Below are 21044 nucleotides of genomic sequence, written 5' to 3' on the forward strand. Positions count from 1 at the left end.
ATTGCACAACAAAATGTTGTAAAACCTGCATTAAAGCATTTCTAAACCCAAAATAAAAAGATAATATATTGCACAGTCCTTAGATGTAATTGCGGTATTAGTTTCCTCAGGCTAAGAACATCTTTAGCAAGTACAGAGAATACCCATTGATCTTGCCAGAAATGCACAGTCCTTGTCACTACCTTTGAGCTGAACTAGCCCCATCAATCCATCATGTAATATAGATTAACAAAGGCAGGCAATGTTTGATAACCATCCTGGGTGACAATTATGGCTTCCTTCATAGATACAATGGAGAAATAAGTGTAGACATGAAGAACTCTTTCGCATGGGTGGCAAAAACACTACAACTGAGCCACAGTTTTACCTTCACCCACCTTACCTCACCCCTTCCCCGGAAAACACTAACGTTACAGCCTGACAGGGCTCTACACATACCAAGTTTCGGAATTTGGCCTGGCTCTCATTCCATGGCAGACTCTATGTGAAGGGCAACCTGAAGCATCGCTCTGCGGAGAACCGTGGTTGTCCAAGAGTGGAGTGCAGTGGGGTGGAGGAGACGATGGACCATTTCTTGCTTCAGTGCCCCTTCAATACAGAAGTCTACAAGCGGGTGGGTGGGGCTCTGGGGATCCCTTTCCTTTCCCGCTTGAGTTACACGGAGTGGTCTTACGGTGCCTTTCAAACTCACCGGGACTTTGATTTTGAGACACTTTTTCTAGTTAGCTTAGTAGTCCGTTACTACACGTGGAATGCACAGTGTCAGGTTTCCATTCGCAAAAAAGTCCTTCCTGTCGAGGTGGCGGTGAACAACATTCTGGGTGAGGTTGGGAAGATTTGGGGTCTTGAGAAGGACAGGTGGTGGCCGGGAGCCTGGACAAAGGCATGTAGGAATGTCAGGTCCCCGTAGCTACTGTCTGTCAGTCTCTGGGGGCGTGGCTTCTCTTTCTGTCCTTTCACATCCCCTAGATTTTTGTAAGATCAGATTTTTTAAAAAAGGCTGCATACATAAGATAAATGTTTAATTGTTTCTTAGCCTGAGGGGGGTTTAGGTGAAGGATGGGTTTAAGATGCAATATAAAGATAATAATAATATTAAAATTTGATTGGTTCTGTTTTTTTTTTCCAGGCAAAAAAGCAGTTTGTTTTCTTTGCTGAAGTAAGCTGTTTTTGTTTAATTATATATATTTATATTTTATCTATTCTGTATATATGTAATTATGTTTTTTATTATGTTGTTTGTAAGATTTTTAATTAAAAAAAATTTACACATACCATGGCCATGATGCTTTGCGGTCGCTGCATTTTTAACTACAGAGTCTGACAGGAGACACCATCAGTCGAATTCGCTCATTGAGTTCAATGGGAGTGTACTGCCATCCAAACACTCTGGTCAAGGTGGAATTTTGTTTACTAAAAAAATCAACATTGGGACTTAAAAAAAAAATTAGCCACCACATCTAAGGACTGGAAGTTGCAATATATTACATTTGAGCTTAGGGTTTATGCAGCATCTGCTTTAAAGACACACACTGTAATGCATATTTATTTTTAACACTACAGTACTGTCTTTTTTGACATCTTCAACATGGTGGAACCCTTTAAATAACTTTCAGGTCTCAGGGAACCCTTGATAATAATTACTATATCTAGAGCTCAATGTAGATTAGGCTGGCCATACCCTCTTAGATTTTTGAGTTAACGTTCCTATGAGCATTCGTACAAAAATCCTCAGTACATTCGATGACTTGATAAATGATGTTCAAAAGCACTTCAAAACGTAATTTGCTTTTAACATTCAATTTTTGTGTGAATGAACTTTCCTGAATGAAAACCATATTCAGTTACAAATTTGTTCATCCGGGAAAAGTTTTTGAATATGTTCCTCCAAATGTTTTTACCACTGTGGTTGAAAATGAATGTCAATTTAAAATGAAAACTTTCTAACAAAATTCTGTTGGTATATGGCCAGCTTTAGTGTGATGGTCAGTGGTAGTAATACTCCTTTCATTTGTGGTCAGTGGCAGGGATCCCCCTTTACAGCTACAGTAAAAAGATCACTGGTGTCAGTGGTGGCTTATCAGAGAAGCAAAAATTGCACATTGCTCAAAGAACCCTTAAGCAGCCCATAGAGTAGTCTTTTTTTTGTTCAAACTGCAGTCTGAACAAATAAAATAAATGACTCGATTCCCCATCCCATCACCTGATGTGAATGGGGGAATCCTCCCTGCTGAGCTATTGTATTCTGACAATGGGGAACAGGGAAAATCTGACAGGCTGGTTATACAGGTCGGTAGACCAACTTCTGTACAACCTCCCTGCCCAAACGTGATTCAAAAATTAGTCTGGTCCCTGCTGAACTGGCCAAATTTCATTCCATGTATGGCCAGCTTTAGCAACCCTCAGAGGAACCTCTCCGACCCCCGGCCCCCCTCTTTTTTTAATGGAAGTCCATATTGGAGATCTAATTGTCATCATAAACAAGATTACATTCATTATCTTTCATCTGAAAAAAAACCCAAAACATATCCTGCTAAAATATATCCAGTACATCAATTCTATACGTGTACATTTCTCCATGCTTTGTCTCTTACAAAATGCTGCAAGTACAGAAAAATAGCTGTTGATCCTGCCAGATCAGGTATCCTGTTAAAGTGGACCTTCATCGCCAAATATTTGGTTACACTATAGTAATCTACACCAATGTTTTTCAACCTTTTTTCAGCTGTAGCACCCTTTACAATTAAGTACAGTCTTGAAGCACCCTTTTTAAAATGTAAAATAATTAAACGAATAGTTTTACATATCGCAGCCACGTGCACACATTTAGGACACCCAACATTAGAGATGATTCCTTCTTCTTACAATACAATATACCAGGGGTCTCCAAATGGTCAGTGTACTGTCCTTCAGACTTTAGGGGGGGTCGGACTGTGGCCAGTGGGAGAAGAAAATGCCCTGGTGTGAGTGAGCATAAACAATGCTCCATCATTGGTTTGAATGGAAGAAATATAGTGCCAGTGTCAGTTGGTGGAGCAATGCCCCATCATTGGTGTCAGTTGGTGGAACGGTACCCATCATTGGTGTCAGTTGGTGGAACGGTACCCATCATTGGTGTCAGTTGGTGGAACGGTGCCCCATCACTGATGTCAGTTGGTGGAACGGTGCCCCATCACTGATGTCAGTTGGTGGAACGGTGCCCCATCACTGATGTCAGTTGGTGGAGTGTTGCCCCATCATTGATGTCAGTTGGTGGAGTGGTGCCCCATCATTGATGTCAGTTGGAGGAATGGTGTTGCATCATTGATGTCAGTTGGAGGAATGGTGCTTTATCATTGATGTCAATGGGAGGACTGGTGCCCCATCAATTAAGTCTGTGGGAGGAATGGTGCCCCATCATTGATGTCAGTGGGAGGAATGGTGCCCCATCATTGATGTCAGTGGGAGGAATGGTGCCCCATCATTGATGTCAGTGGGAGGAATGGTGCCCCATCATTGATGTCAGAGGGAATAGTACCCCATTATTGATGTCAGTGTTAGGAATGGTGCCCCATCATTGATGTCAGTTGGTGGAATGGTGCCCCATCATTGATGTCAGAGGGAAGAATAGTACCCCATCAATGATGTCAGTGGGAGGAATAGTGCCCCATCATTGGTGACAGTTGGTGGAATAGTGCCCCATCATTGGTGTCAGTTGGTGGAACAGTGCACCATCATTGGTGTCAGTTGGTGGAACAGTGCACCATCATTGGTGTCTGTTGGTGGAACAGTGCACCATCATTAATGTCAGTGGGAGGAATGGTGTCCCATCATTGGTTTCAATTGATGGAATAGTGCCCCATCATTGGTGTCAGTGGGAAGATCGGTGCCCCATCATTGGTGTCAGTGAGAGGAATATTGCTCCACCATTGATGTCAGTTGGTGGAATGGTGCCCCATCATTAATGTCAGTGGGAAGAATGGTGCCCCATCATTAATGTCAGTGGGAAGAATGGTGACCCATCATTGATGTCAGTGGGAGGAATGGTACCCCATCATTGAAATCTGTAGGAAGAATAGTGCCTTATCATTGGCAACAGATAGAGGAATAGTGATAAAGGCAAGACAAGGGTCACATCCAGTCCCCAGGCCACAGTTTGAAAACCACTGCAAAATATCTTTGCACACTGGTACGGACTAGTATTCCAGCATTTCTCTTCTCTCTCTTTTACTCCCTCACTAAGCTAACATGCACCCAGTGCTGATGAAGAGGGGCAGAGGAGGAGCAAACAAGGAGGTGTTTGGGTGCCCAGTGTTCTCCTTATCAACATATGATGTCATCAGTTGTTAGGATATTAGCAGCTGGCCTGCATGGTGCCAAGTTCTAAATGCTGCATAATAAAAATCTTTAGCTTTATGTAACAAAAAAGACAGGTTTGATCCACTCACTGGCTGACAATTGTTGGGCAACTTGGGGCTATATTTAGGCATTTTGCCAAGGCACCCGAGGAATCCAAAAAGCACCCCAGGGCTGAAAAAGGCTGATCTACACTATCTTCACTATCTTGAAAAGGCCAACCTGTTTTTTTTTTTTATAGTCTAGGTCCAGCCTGCCCCCTCCCTCCATTCGCACCCATGCCATTCACACTCCAGCAGCCTCCTGGGATATCTATGTCAGATATCTCAGAAGGCGTCAACTTACACTCTGTGGCTAGAGGGTGTACCCTGAAATGCGTCATCAGGGAACCTGCTGTCTGAACTGTCAAACTATGACAGCGTCAGTTGGTATCAGTGGGAAGAATAGTGCCGATCGAAGGAATAGTGTCCCATCATTGGTGTCAGTGGGAGGAATAGTGCCCCATCATTGGTGTCAGTGGGAAGAATAGTGCCTCATCATTTGTGTCAGTGGGAGGAATAGTGCTTCATGCTTGGTGTCAGTGGGAGGAATAGTGCCTCATCATTGGTGTCAGTGGAGAAAATAGTGCCCCATCATTGGTGTCAGTGGGAGGAATAGTGCCTTATCATCGGTGTCAGTGGGAAAAATAGTGCCTCGTCATTGGTGTTAGTGGGAGGAATAGTGCCTCATCATTGATGTCAGTGGGAGGAATAGTACCTCATCATTGATATCAGTGGGAGGAATAGTGCCCTAAGGGCCAGATAAAGGCAAGCAAAAGACCGCATCTGACCCATAGGCCACAGTTTGGAGATCACTGCCCTACGACACGAAGTATATTATTGGCAGGATCAACAGAAGATAGTTAACACAGTTAATACATTTTGTTCTTGAGTTTAGATCTAGTTTATCTACTAATAAGAGCCCAAAGCACAAAGTCTGTGTAGAGGTCAAAGTCTGTACAGTATTTGGTTCTACTTTACACATCAACAAAACTGGTAAAAATACTGTCCACAAACGAATGACTTTGTAGTACAAACATGTAACTGTCTAATAAAACCTGAATAGGTGACCGGCCTGAGTTAATGAATCATATTCTGGCTGCGGATATCTCTTGAAATTTCCAGGGGCAAAATACTGAATTGAATTGAATAGGGAGTTTAGCAGCAACAAAGTAATACAGGGCAGGAAAAAAAAAAGGACTGTACATCCCGGCTTTTGAATCCAAATAGGCTTGTTTGCACCGTATGTCTTAGGGCAGAGGTCTCCAAACTGTGTCCCGGGGGCCGAATGCGGCACTTTGCCAGCCTTGCCAGCCTTTGGGACACTATTCTCTGAATGATACAAGGCACCATTCCTCCCACTAACACCAACAATGGTGCACTATTTCTTCCACTGATACCAATGATGGGGCACTACTCCTCCCACTAACACCAACTACGGTGCACTATTTCTTCCACTGATACCAATGATGGGGTATAATTCCTTTCAATGATATGAGGCACTATTCCTTACACTGACACCAACAATGGTGCATTATTTCTTTCACTGATACCAATGATGGGGCACTATTCCTTCCACTGACAAAAAAAATTTGGTACGCTACTTCTTCCACTGATACCAATGATGGGGCACTATTCCTTTCAATGATATGAGGCACTATTCCTTCCACTGACACCAACAATGGTGCACTATTTCTTCCACTGATACCAATGATGGGGCACTATTCCTTTCAATTATATGAGGCACTATTCCTTCCACTGACACCAACAATGGTGCACTATTTCTTCCACTGATACCAATGATGGGGCACTATTCCTTTCAATGATATGAGGCACTATTCCTTCCACTGACACCAACAATGGTGCACTATTTCTTCCACTGATACCAATGATGGGGCACTATTCCTTTCAATGATATGAGGCACTATTCCTTCCACTGACACCAACAATGGTGCACTATTTCTTCCACTGATACCAATGATGGAGCATTATTCCTTTCAATGATATGAGGCACTATTCCTTCCACTGACACCAACAATGGTGCACTATTTCTTCCACTGATACCAATGATGGGGCATTATTCCTTCCACTGACACCAACAATGGTGCACATTTTCTTCCACTGATACCAATAATGGGCACTATTCCTTTCAATGATATGACCAACCCTGAGGCCATGTTTATTCTCACTAATGCTGGGCCTGGGACATTTTCTACCCCTACTGACCACAATCCAGCCCCCCTAAAGTCTGAGGTACAGTAAACTGGCCCTTTGAATGAAAAGTTTGGAGACCCGTGTTGGGGAGTAATGCAGCTGCCGACATGCGCTACGATGTATTGCAGTGCTAGCTTATTTTTCCAATTTCTATAAAATGCTATGCTGTGACATACTGCTGTGTATTTTTGTTAGTTTATGTGCAGCATGTTGATAATTTAGCTCAGCACATACCAGTGCAATGCTTTGTTGTGGATTGGGCTCACAGGGAGCATTAGTATTAGCTGTGCCCTTACATTAAGTCTGTGTCAATCAAATCATACAAGACGCAGCTCAATGCATTAGGTGTGAATGAGCCCTAAAAGAAGCTGGTGCATGCGCTAGTCTTTTCGTGTATCCCAGGTAAGTGGGTAAGTCACGCTTTAAAACCTTAGTTACAGTAAAATTAATGTTTTTAAAAAAATCAGCACAAGGGACAGTACTTATGTTCAATGCAAAGTGTCTCTTGTGTTGGTACTGCTTGTCATAGTTGAAATCTGAAGTCGTCTGCCCCCTCCCATACACCACAGCTGTAATTTTCCAGGGCTGTATAGTAGGTAGATAGATAAATAAAAGGTTAGCCTCCTTCATTCATAGATTGCTTTTCAATCCTGGAAACTATAGTACAACTTCTATGAATGGAGAAGAAAGAAAGGATGGAAAGGGTGGGCATAGTTGGCAGTCATGTCCAGTGCCTGTGACAAGTCCAGCACTTGCATTAACCCCTGCATCACCAGAATACTATGGCTGTGGGGATATGGGGCAGAAAGGGGGTAGAGAGCATTGGACTTGAACTATGGCAGCCAGGCACCAGCACAAGGGACACTTCATAATAAATGTAAGTAATGTCCCTTGTGCTGATTTTTTAAATTTAAACTTAAGATTTAATAACAGACTACGAAGAAAAACTGATTAAAACCTACTTTCAGGAGTACGTCGATACAAAAAAAAAAAGTGGAAACTTATTAATCTTACATGTGAAATGTAATCAGTTTCACTTTTAACGCTTTTAAAGTTTTTGCCACTTCAAAGCGATCAGATGGGGAAATAAAGCTGTTTTGGTGCTTTGTATTTAAAATTCAAATGTTGCATGGGCTTAGCAAACCACGAGTCAGGGTCACTGACGGACAGAATTTAGCACTCCATTGTGTGACGGATCTGGACACTGACAGACTCATCCACTGAACATTTAACTGCTGCATGTCAAAGGGGAAGATTTACTAAAACTGGAGCACTCAGAATCTAGTGCAGCTGTCCTGCTGTCACTTTATTTTATCTACTGCACTTTATCATTATTTTACTGCACTACTATAGACCAACATATTTCTCTTTGGCATGGCCACACATGCTACAATCTGATTGTACAATCTCTGTAAATCCTCATTCAGCATTAGCAACAACCATGATATGCATCCAATTGGGTAAAGCCTGGTACACACAGGTAGTTTCTTTTCATTCAACCCAGGGGGCTGAACGAAAAAAACGAGGAGCTCTAGAGGAGCTCGCTGTACTAACTATGCGATGTTAGTACAGCGATCTCCCCACTGAGCTAACGTGTTCTGACAGGGGGACAGGCAGAGCACATCAGTCAGACATTGGCTGCGAGTGCCCATAAGATGCCAGTTTTCCAGCATGCCAGTGTGACAGAAGCTGGACGTTATGCTGGCTTGTGTCGGACAGGCTGCTGTACACACTGGCCAATTTCTGTTAAACCAGCCGATATTCGACCTGTGTGCACCAGCGTTAAGCCTTCACTCTTGCACCATGCAGTTAAATGTGAGACCATCTTAAAGTAGCATTCCAGACAAATACTAACTATTCATAAACCTGCTCCCACCCCCATTCGAAGCCTATTCCAACTATTCTGTAGAAGAAAGATGTCAATACTTACCTATTCTGGGGGCACTCTGGTCCGGTCACATGATCTCTCCAGCGGATGGGTTCAGTGGAGAGATTGCTGACAACGGCTGCAGACCGTATGCACACATAGGCTGACTATGGGGCATCTGTTGTCGGCTGCCCCCCCCCCTATACAGGGAGCCGATCATGTGACCAGACCAGAGTGACTTCAGAATAGTTATGTATCCAGATCTTTCCTTTACAGGGTAGTTAGAATAGGTTTAAAGTGGGGGCAAGAATAGATTTAGGGATTTAGGTATAGTTAGTACCAGGGGCGGACAGACAACTCATGGGGCCCCTGGGTAATAGGGGATCATGGGGCCCCTGTGTCCTTGCCCAAACTCAAAAAAGCCTATGAAAAAGGTACCAGGGGCATCTCATGGGGCCCCCTACTGACCCAGTTTCCAAATGGTCAGTCCGCCCCTGGTTAGTACTGTATTTGAGTGGAATGATACTTTAAAGCACGGGTGTCAAACTGGTGGCCCTCCAGCTGTTGCCAAACTACAAACAAGTTCCATGAGGCATTGCAAGATTGACAGTTACAAGTATGACTCCCACGGGCAGAAGCATGATGGGACTTGTAGTTTGCAACAGTTGGAGGGCCGCCAGTTTAACATCCCTGCAAGGGACACAAAACAATATTCTTATTCTCCAAAAATAATCCATAGAAATCCACTATACTTATGGACACGTAATCTATTTTTCATTAAACTGTTTCTTGCTGTGTTTTTCTGCCTCCTTGTAACATCTTATGTGAGCTCTCGAACCTCTCCATTTCCCCCTCACTTTTGTTTGGAATGAGCAGCACATATTAGCTGCAGTCATGTACACAGCTCTATGTACACTTCAAATCCCATAGATCATAGGTCCATCTCAGAAGTGAATAAATGAGGGTGGCTACATTCTATATACCGTGGGACCATGGAGAACAAACATAGCCACCCTCTGACAAGGAATCAAATCCCAGCAGCAGAACAAATAAAGGAATTTGGAGATTTGGTGGAGGTTGAGAGCATTTTTTTGCCAAAGCTCCTAAACTCCACTCCATAAAAGCCTATATGTCCATGTACACACAGGGTTTTAGCAGAGTTTAGGAGCTGCCGCGTTTGGGTGAGCTTAAACCTCCCTCTCCTGTACGCGGTAGAATCGCATTCAGGATAGGGACGTTTTGACCACCGACCGCGGGAAAACACAAAACAGTGACAAAATCGCGGTACCGTGGTTGCTGCGGTTTTGCATTTGCCCGCGGCCGGAGGTCAGGGTAGGCTAATGTATGAGCCTTACAGTACGTGTGAAATCCTACCTTGTAAAACAACCCATTCAGTTTAAAATAGGAATGAAAGGGAAAAAAGGTATACTGTACACACATACATTTTAAATACCCTTTTTCATTTTTTATAAGTGTTCACATTATCTCTGTTCTCAGCTGCCTAAGTGGCTTTGAGAGCTAGGGGTGGAGAAACAACAGTACAATGATCTTCCCATTGAATGGTTGTACAGCTATCAGCACAAATCTGATCATTGGAGGACGGGCAGACCCAGAAGACAAGACTTTCTAACGTAGAAGGGTGAGCCCATATCTCTCAAATTCTCTAAGCAGTCCTCACCACACACTCAGAGACTGATGATCTGATGCTTGAATATTGGCAGCAGCTGAGCAGCCTAGGATGGTAGCATGGTCCCCTAGCATTACTATCCATGCAATAGTGCACCCAGGGTTTCTGTTAGAAACAATGGGGCCCCATACAGCCAACATGACAGGGCCTCCCTCCCCCCCCCAAAAAAACTGTTTACTATGCTTATGGTAGGAATGAATACAGTGAGTGAGTGGTACTGAAAACTCATGGTGTTCATTCAGGAAAAGAAGGGGCTGATAAATGTGACACTGCCACATATGGCACTCTCCATCCTGAAGGATCCTATTGTGTGCTTGCAGCTGTTGGTGGGAAGGAGAGGAAGGAAGCAGCAGCACTGCAGTGGTTGGGGGACCTGGGCAGCAGGGGGAAATGTACGGTGCACAGGGAGGGTGATGGGTGTGGCAGGGGGATAATTACTTGAACCAATCCCCTGTATGGCTCTCTCTGCAGCAGCTGAATGCCAGTCAGGGAGAGGAGAAGAAGCCGGCTTTCAGCTGTTGCAAAGAGAGCCATACAGGGGATTGGTTCCAGTAATTGTGCCCTCACTGTTCCTTCCCTGCCCACATGTGATTCACACAGCTGCCTGGGCCTCCCTGCTGGCCTGGGTCCCTTACAGGAGGACTGGTGGTACCTCTGATCCACAGCCCTGAGCAGGGACGGACTGACAACTCATGGGGCCCCCGGGCAATAGGAGATCATGGGGCCCCTGTGTCCCTGCCCACACTCAAAGCACACCCAAAAAAGCCTATAAAAAAAGGTATCAGGGGCATTTCATGGGGCCCCCTACTGACCCTGGGCCCTCGGGCAGTGCTCGAATTGTCAGTCCGCCCCTGGCCCTGAGTGCACACCCAATGAGGGAAAAGAGAAACCCAGCCATCCAGCACTACCAAACACAAAAATTTACAGTTGTCACCAAAACAGATGCTGCCTGTCAACTTAACATGCCGTGTTAAGTTTGCAGTGGCTATGACTCCATGCACCACAGCCGTGGCATGTGAACACCTCCCTTCGTTAGTACTGTGAGCAATTGGTGGGTGGTAAAATCATGGCTTAACCAACTGTCTCCCCTCCCTCAGCCACACATGTAAAAGAGGCATAACAATATCCATTTTTTTAAAGTTATAAAAAAAAGTAATAATAATTTTAAAAAGTTTAGGCTTTAGATAAGATTTTATAGCATCCTGCTTTCCCTACAGTAAGATCCCAGGTGTAGTTGCCATGACTGGTAATAGAAGAAAAACAAAACAACCAAAACCTTATGGCTAATGCCCAAGTAATACCACTATGTCCCATATGATTTAGTTTACAGAATAAAACATAAAAAAAACCATCACAAAATGTCAGAGAATTCACCTTGGTTATATTTATTTACAGAAAACTATAATTGGAAGTGTGAGACTTGAAAATGCGAGTTTTACATAGATCAATCTCATTTTTATATCTTTTGGTCCATTAAAGTCACATACAATCTAAGAGATCACATCACTGCCAAAATAAATGATTTGTGAACTCGCAGAAAGGATAATTAATTGACAGAATTACTTTTCAGTACAAGTCTGTACACTGGGGACGAATCTGACAGCAAAGGGAAAAAGAGGGTGAGAGAAAGCAAGAGACAGAGGGTCTCATTCACTATGGGAAGTGAACAAGAGCTGGGATAAACTGGCATGGTGTCCTTGTATGAGTGCGCGGATGTCCATGTACATAGTGAACACAATCTCTAAATACATCTAGCTGATCATACACTGATGTATAATGCGATTATAATATTTCTTTTGTTTTAATGAGGTGCCCTGGAGAATGTTGGTTTCCACAATTTATATGAAAAAAACAACATCCTCAAAACCAAAAAAAAAAAAAAAAATGTGATAAGTTCATTAAAGTGTCCAGTATATATACGTGTGGGCGTCATGTATGATTGACATAGAACATGCCCCTTTAACCTTCAGACTAGCACTGGGGGCTGATATGTTATTGGTGATGAACCAGCCAAAGTGGACACCAAGGTGCATTCTCATTTTTCTAAGCAGGTGGCATTATCAGGGAAAGCAGGTTAATCAGGTGGTATTCAGGCAGCAGGTTCCTTGATAGACGTAGACTGGCCATACATTATACAATTTTCTTGTACTATTTTCTTTTAGATTTACCAATGAGCCTGATCTCGATCCAGCGATGTGCAAGAGAGCAGAGGCTCTCTCTACTCTCTCCTTCCTCTATGGCTCAGACACAGCAGAGGGAACCGCTGTCAATCACAGCCAGTGAGGAGGGAGCAAGGCACACATTCTGTGTGACTCACATTCTGTGTGTCTTATGGACACACAGAGCTGGCTTGGGAGTGAGCACACACGAGTGCCCCCATAGCTAGCGCTTTGCTATGGGGGCACTCGGCGGGGGGAGTCAGAAGAGCTGGCATGGTACCCCACAAGAGGAGGGTCAGGGCTGCACTGTGCAACACTGTTACACCACGGAGCAGGTATGATATGTTTGTTATTTTTAAAAAATAACATTTAAACCTTTACAATCACTTTAATGTAAGGTGGTATTGCATCAATTTTACCCTGCTCAGAGAATAGGATATCAGCAGGCACTGTCACTGAAGGAGTTGAGAATCTTTACTCAAAAAATTAGGTGAATATTTTTATCAATTATTCAGTCATGTGAAAAGCAAATTTCTGTCCGGTTCAGTCTGCATACCCAATCATGGGCAGATAAAATAAGTAAACAGGAATTTGCTTTTCACATGATTGGATAATTAAGGTGAATATTCACACAATCTGTCCAGCTTTCTCAACCAGGGTTCCTCCAGAGGTTGCTAAACAGTTCTTGAACAACAAGCAATTTCCTCCACCAATGATTTTTCCAGGTAACTGTAAGTGGACATTCCCCCACTGACCACCAATGTAAGGAGAACATTCACCCACTGACCACAAATGTAAGGAGGACATTCCCCATTGACCACCTACTGTATGTAAGGAAGACATTCCCCATTGACCACCTACTGTATGTAAGGAGGACATTCCCCATTGACCACCTACTGTATGTAAGGAGGACATTCCCCCACTGACCACCAATGTAAGGAGAAAATTCACCCACTGACCACCTACTGTATGTAAGGAGGACATTCCCCCACTGACCACCTACTCTATGTAAGGAGAACATTCCCCCACTGACCACCAACTGTATGTAATGAGGACATTCCCCCACTGACCACCAATGTAAGGAGGACATTCCCCCACTGACCAGCAATGTAAGGAGGACATTCCCCCACTAACCAGCAATGTAAGGAGAACATTCCCCCACTGACCACCAATGTAAGGAGAACATTCCCCCACTGACCACCAATGTAAGGAGAACATTCCCCCACTGACCACCAATGTAAGGAGAACATTCCCCCACTGACCACCAATGTAAGGAGGACATTCCCCCACTAACCACCAATGTAAGGAGGACATTCCCCCACTGACCACGAATGTAAGGAGGACATTCCGCCACTGACCACCAATGTAAGGAGGACATTCCCCCACTGACCACCAGTTTAAGGAGCATTCTACCCACTGACCACTAATGTAAGGTACATTCTACCCACTGACCACCATTATAAGGATCATTCTACCCACTGTCCACCAATGTAAGGAGAACATTCTCCCACTGACCACTAATGTAAAGAACATTCTACCCACTGACTACCAAAGTAAGGAGCATTCTACCCACTGATCACCAAAGTAAGGAGCATTCTACCCACTGATCACCAATGTAAGGCAAATCCTTCCCCATGAAGGAGGACGTCTCTGCAGATGATCATTGTAAGAGGTTACTTGCATGACTTTTCAGGCCATTATTATTTGTTTAACTTAATTCATATCAGGGTGGACTGACCATTTGGAGGGCCCAGGGTCAGTAGGGGGCCCCATGAGATGCCCCTGGTACCTTTTTCATAGGCTTTTTTGAGTTTGGGCAAGGACACAGGGGCCCCATGATCCCCTATTGCCCGGGGGCCCCATGAGTTGTCAGTCCGCCCCTGAATCATATTACAGAAAATATTGTCATATAGAGCAGCCCTGGGTGTCAGATATTCCAAGTACACCACATGTATGTTTCTGTTATTTATTATTATATCCACAATGTACTAATCATGCTAATGTCTCATACGCTGTAAATATAAAATTATTAGTAATTATTTGCAGGACTGTCCTAAGACCTAAAAGTTATTTCAAGGGTTCCCCTGTGATAAAATGGTTGAGAAAGGCTGATCTGCACTATTAGTAAATCAGTCCAAAAGTCACCTTAAAGCAGAAATTCACCTTAAAAGGGAAATTCCACTTTATCAGCTCCTCCCCCCTCCTCTTTCACTTTTTTTTTGGGGGGGGGGGAGGGTACCTAGTTTTGACAGGTATCTGCTCCAACTTACACTTCGATCGCCTAGGTGATCCGAGCAGAAGTTCGCTGCCCCGCCTGCAACCTCCTGAGACACGTCTCATGTCCCAGGAGGCTGCGGGTCTATTGACAGTGTTACTCACAAATGTGCAGTGGGGAGACGACTGTGAAGCCACAAGGAGTCAAACATGCCACCACTGGGAACCCACAGACCTGCAAAGAACTGGCCCCAGTGAGGACAGCGCTGGATCCCTTTTTATTAAAAGTTACGAGCTGCAGTATTTATAGCTGCTGACTTTTCATTTTTTTAATGTCTGAAGAAGTAAATACTAATAAATGATATCCTTATTTTTCAAAAATAGACCATACTCATCCACTACTTAATGGTCCTGTTATCTATTTTTCATGAAATCTTTTTACTGTGCTTTTCTCCCTCTTTTTAACATCCTCTGTGAGCTTGTGAACCTCTCCTTTTCCCCCTCCCTTCCATTTGTTTGGAATGATTAGTGCACGTTGGTTGCAGTCACATGCACTGCTCCATTCACAGTACAAATCCCATAGTCCAAGGTCCCTAGTCTGTCTTTGGAGCAAGCAAGAGAAGGGTGGCTACATTCCTACATACAGTGGGACCATGGAGAATCAATGTAGCCTCCTTTTAACAGGAAGTCAGATCAAATCAGCAAAAAAAAAAAAAAAAAAAAAAAAGGAATTCGGAGATTTGAATGTGGCTGAAAACAATAGAAAGGACTATTTGGAGTTGGGAATACAAACCTGAATATTTTTTTTTAAACCAGAGTTTAGTGTCACATTAAAGTGTTACTAAATCCAGGACCCTGCATTCGCTATATCTGGTCTCCCACAGTACACAGAACATGGAAATGCAATAATTTTAGTAAATATAAACTGCTAAATACCTTTTCTCACCAGCAATTTATAGCAGTCTTGTGACTTCTATCAGTGTCCAGCAGAGCACGGGTTACAGCTGGTAGGAGGAGTTTTCATTCTGGTCTAGGAGGATGCAGGACCCCTGACCTCTGTCTGGACAGTGCTGATCACATTCACTTTTCTGAGGAAATAAAACCCTCTACAGCAATACATGCAAAACTGAGCATGTTCAGAGTCACTCTACATGATATGTCTTTTCAGGAGATAAGGGGGGGGGCGGGGCACTGGAAGAAGGGGAGGATCAGAGAAGTCAGGATCAAACAGCATTTTTACACAATGGAGAGGATTAACCTCTTAGGTTCCACAGTGAGTATAACAAGCATGCTTTACTGCATATACAGACTGATTTTACTGTTTTGGGTTTAGTAACACTTTAAGTCTTCGTAAAAGAGATTGAACAGTCTATGTAGCATGAGGGCCTGCCTATGCAACACATTCAATTTATAAATTTATATCTGACCAGTTCCACCCACACACTAGAATAGCTTTTATTACGTTTAAAAATGTATTGCACAGTCAGATTAAAACATCTACCTGCAGACCTAAGATAAGAGTCTTAGGAAGAAATTGTGATTTTTTTTTTTTTTGCATAAACCAATGTCACCAGAAAAAAAACTGATTTGCGGAACCTGGAATTTTTGGTTTGTTTTGTGTAGTAGGAATGATCTTTTTGCAGGCTCATGTTTCCATTAGAACATAAGTGAACGCCTTTTTGTACATCAGAGAGGCATTTTGTTATTATCTGGTACAACATTGCGTGTCATTTGGGAAAGTAAGATAACGTCATCAGTCTTTATAGAGTAATCATATGTGTAAAACTGTGCAATCGAGAAATCGGACACAAGTTGGACCAGAATTGTCTTGTGTCTGTTTACAGTGATTTTATGAGCAATCTATTAGGGGAACTGGACAGTCCGGGTTCAGTCGGGGTCACTACTGCTTAGCTGCCCCCAGTTCTATGTGAACCATACGATGCGAATGATTCATGACCAGCCTCTCACACACTGGCAGCCTGCGTTGGCGTGAGTCATAATACAAGCATTCCAGCCCTGGAAGGGTTAAAACCGGTTTGACTCGGGGTTCTATAAGATCAGATCGATGCGACTTGGCCATGCCGGTGTGAGGATGAATCCAAAGACAGATTGGAAGACCTTCATTTTTGGTCTTGTCCCTTTACAGGCAAACCTAACACGCCAATCCTTTTCTGAAACGCGAGCCAAACTTGAAGAATCAGCGACGGAATAGACTTTGAAAAAGTGCGATTTGCCCTTTCTTTTAGCAATAGCTAACATGCCAGTACAAAAGGTATAATAAAAAGGTAGGTACCGCAGGATAGGAAGGTCACAACTTCGAGTGCAGAGGTCATTCAAGGGCTGCGTTCACACTTTTCTATTCTGCAGTGGGGGTTTTTTTATTGCTGGGGGCTCTTTGCCAATTCTCCCTTCGAGTGCAACTTAACCAGCGCTTCTCCTCTACATCAGGGGAAAGCTGCTCACCTTGCAAGATTGCTAGAAAGCTGCAGAGTGCTGCATTGACTGACCTGATGCTGTGCAGTAAAAGGAGGGGTCAGTAGTAGAATGGCAGGGCCCTTGATGAAGCAGATCAGTGCTGCATTTCAGGAGATCTGTTCCTGATGACGGTGAGGAGGAGTCATTGCAGGAGTAGCACGAATGCCTGTGCTGCAGTCCACGCTGCTTATGCTGCAATGGCATACGGGACAGCCAGGGAAATATAGAAAGGAGCTACTTCATCAAGGCATGGCCAGCAATACCGATCCTGGTAGATCTGATCATGGGGAAATCCTACAGAGCAAGTCTCCAGATGTCTCCCTTCCCCCTCAAGTGACAGGCAGGGCAGACAAGCCTGGACAAGCCCAGGCATATCGTGGAAATCCCCTTTGCTCATTTTTCCCGGGCATGGGACAGGACTGCTGCATTGACCAAACGCACAAAGTCACCTTGTTCTCTTGTTTGCTGTGCAACCTGTGATGAAGTGGGGCAATGCAGATGCCTCTGTCCTATCCATCCTGCAAAGTGCGTTGACTTTCCCTGCCTGCAGCTGTTTTAGTAGACGGCAGGAGAAAACGCGAGGTCACACTCACAATCAAAGTTGGGGTGCCGGTATTAAAGCATGTCTGACATTTTCCTCTAGTGACGTGAAAGGGGAAAGTTTGAGGCTGTCAAGTCACATCACATTCTATAATTAATATTGCAGCAGAGAGCGTGGCTGGAAGTGTCAGAGCTATATTCTGGAGAATCACAGCTATTTTTATATTAAAAGGCCAATTTAGTGTCTGAGGACCACATTGCATCTCTGGGATGCTGCACCTGCTTGGAGTAGATAAAATATCAGGTGAGCATCACCTCCTAATACCTATGGGGGATTCCTGTAATACAAAAGTACTGCAAGCCTTGTTATATCAACACAGAAATTACTCCAAAAATGTATTTCTGATCATTTTTATTCCTTTTCGTCTTAAGTTAAAAACAAAAAAGTTATCCCTATGGAGCTAAATAGTGGTTGACCTTTGTCACTCCAGCTCTGAAATCAACAGCAGACAGGGATCTCAGATATTCCCTGGTCAAATAAAATAATAAAAATGAAATAATCCAATTAATTATAACAATACATATTTGACTACATAATAGATCTGTACCATAAATTGCAGTTTACGGGCCACTTACACCAGTAGTGTAAAAACATTAACGTGGAATTTCTGGTACATCAGCACTAAAAGGATTCAAACTTACATACATCTTTTTTTTTGGGGGGGGGTAAACTATTATACCCATGAATGTGTTTTATAAACTATATGTTTGAAAACTTTTATTTACTTGATATTAATTTACTTTATATGAATCACACATTATCCTGCAAAATTAGTTACTGGAAACAGTGTAAATTTACACTTGTCTAGACCGCCTGCTCCCAAAATTTGATCAGATTTCATTTTATTGGGATCCACATTTGAGCCATTGCTTTTTTTTTGGGGGGGGGGGGGGGTTCCTAGAACAATCTCAGATATGGCATTTAGGGCCCCAGAGCAGTGGTGTATCAATAGTGTGGATCCATAATCACAAGATCTATACAATGATGGCATAAAACACACTTTCCCAGCTAGAGGTACAGGTTATCTAAGGGGTGCTTCTGGTTGTCACATAAAACATAACATATATGTATTTTTTTTGTAATGCACTTAACTAAGATATACTGCATTAACAGTTTATTGTGTAATAACAATAATAATACAAATAATAATAGAAGTAGGAATAATAATAGAAGAAATAATAATAGTAATACAAATAATATTATAATAATAATTGAATAATAATATTAATAATAATAATTAACCATGCATGTCATAAAATTTACTATACACTGAGGTCTGCCAGTAAATGTAACAACTTTTGAAGCTACTTTAGACAGAATGACGTTTACCAGGAGTAACTGCAACATCCGATGTTAGAAAAGAGTACAAGGTATCTGCATTCATTAAAAAATAACAATATTTTGACAATATAAAGAAATGCCTGTTTTGTCCCATCTTGTAATATACAGTAAATGTACCTATTGGATCTATAGATATGGCCTCTGCATGACACACAGAATCTATGGCTGCCCTATAACATTATCTGCATTCTGTCCCCATACTGACTTCTTACACTTGCTGCATTATGTACCATGCACGTTGTACGGACAACTTTGTGCGCAATACGCTCTCATCAATTTCCAATATACAGCCCACGTTAAACCTAACCAATAATACTTTCCATCAGCTCCATGTGATTTAGCAACTGTCTAATATTAGTAAATAGAAAAAAAATCCACCATCCCTTAAAAAAGTAACATCAATATTCTAACAGTAAAAAACAAACAAACACATAAGATAAAAATAAAAAAGACATTTTCAAATGATGCTACCAAGTCCCATTTTTCTCAGATTTCTTTTTCTGCAGCATTGGATTTATGACTGCAAATGAAATAATAGATGGCATGTCCCATAGGTGGAATGAAGCAGAAAGTGGAAGTATGGTAGAGACAGGCGTGCAGGTCTAAGGTTTTACAGGGGAAGATTGAGGATGCAGTTTAGTAATTAGACTGGGATGCAGAAAGCTGACTGCAGTATGACACAGGAAGGTCCAGCAGCACAGCTCCTGCAGCCCAAGGGGGTGAAGACAAGCAGGAAAAAAAAGCTAAGCAGAGGCATGCATGAGGTCAGGCTGCACTGGTAAGAGCAGAGCTGCCTATGACTTACGTGCAGTCTGTGGGCACAGGCCGGAGATGTGGGCATGAGTGAGGCTGGCACAATGTGACTCCCTTATCCCAGCAGTGAAAGTTGAGTGCTGCAGTGCCTTGTCACAGCAGAATGACATTGTTAAAAGGGATCTCTGGCAGCCTAAACTGCACAGCTCAGCACCCTCTCCCCTTGTCGCAAGCAGAGTCTGCATCAGATCCGCATGCTAGCATGTGATGGGACTTTTAAAGGGGAAGCCAACCTCCAGTGGGAGGGTTGGAGAGGGGGGGAAAGATACAAGGATGCAAAGCTTTGTACTGAGTCTCTATTCACAAGGTCAAAGGATGATGATGTGGGGGGGGGGGGGGGAGGGAGAAAATCACCTGGATCTGTACAGCTCTGATAGGACACCGGTAATGGAAGGGGGACAGATCTGGCCAGTGAATAGCTGCAGTTGTAACTGAGCACTGCCTGGGACTGAGTTCACTTTAATAGCCTGCACTGGGCTGTGGGTACATTATTGCTCCAGCGGGCAAGGGGTTAAAGACAAAGTGTATTCTCAGCTAATCAGAAAAGTGCAGCAGCAATGCAGGCTGGCAGAGGATGGACATGATGTAAGGCAGTGTGCATTAACTCCTTCACTGCTGATCACTCCTGCACCAGCAGATATTACAGGGATTTACAGGAATTGTATCAGCTACACAATTAACTACACAAGGCTGGGCAAACAAGATGCACACAGTGCATTAACCCACAGCAACCTATACAAATCAGGCCAATCCTTTCTTAAATTATTAATAGCCACACCGACTTAAAGGAAAAATGTGCTGTCAGGAGCAAGGGAGCTGTCATTGCTGATCACCTAAAAATGCTAGTTGCCTGGCTGTCTCTGACTTCAGTACACCAGAACAAGCATGCAGATCAAGAAAATCAGACTTGGGGAAAAAAGTGAGAGCTCCGAAATTGCTTGATTGTTCTAGGTCAGCGGTTCAAAAAGCAATGAAGCCCCTGGATCAGCATGACGAGAATGTAGAGAAGAGCAATGGCATGCTTCATACTTGCTCAGTACAGGTTTTCTTTGATTTATGTTGTAAAGCGCTGCGTAAACTGTTGGTGCTATATAAATCCTGTATAATAATAATAATAGCCAGGTGGACAAATTACATCCAGCCACATTTTCAAAGCCTATGCTGGCCATACATTAGCCGAATAATTGTTTGGTCAAGCATAGTGTGAATGAAAAATCGTACATTTAGCACAAATGACTCTACCATCATGCAGGTACCAAATTTCGACTGATAAATCATTCAAATGCCATATTATGTGACT

The 21044-nt window shown here is 43.1% G+C and overlaps 1 long non-coding RNA gene across 1 annotated transcript in view; it reads right to left on the bottom strand.

Moving 5' to 3' along the window:
- LOC149456868 (uncharacterized) overlaps positions 1 to 19922 on the bottom strand; it is a 48051-nt gene extending 28129 nt beyond the window's left edge. Inside the window, exon 1 of the long non-coding RNA XR_016313787.1 lies at positions 19737 to 19922. This is a non-coding gene — a long non-coding RNA (uncharacterized LOC149456868). The remainder of the gene's footprint in view (positions 1 to 19736) is intronic.
- Between the last annotated feature and the right edge of the window lie 1122 nt (positions 19923 to 21044).

Source organism: Staurois parvus, unplaced genomic scaffold (assembly GCF_062004578.1).
Source record: "Staurois parvus isolate SC_StPar_1 unplaced genomic scaffold, SC_StPar_1.0 ptg000346l, whole genome shotgun sequence".
Taxonomy (NCBI): Eukaryota; Metazoa; Chordata; class Amphibia; order Anura; family Ranidae; genus Staurois; species Staurois parvus.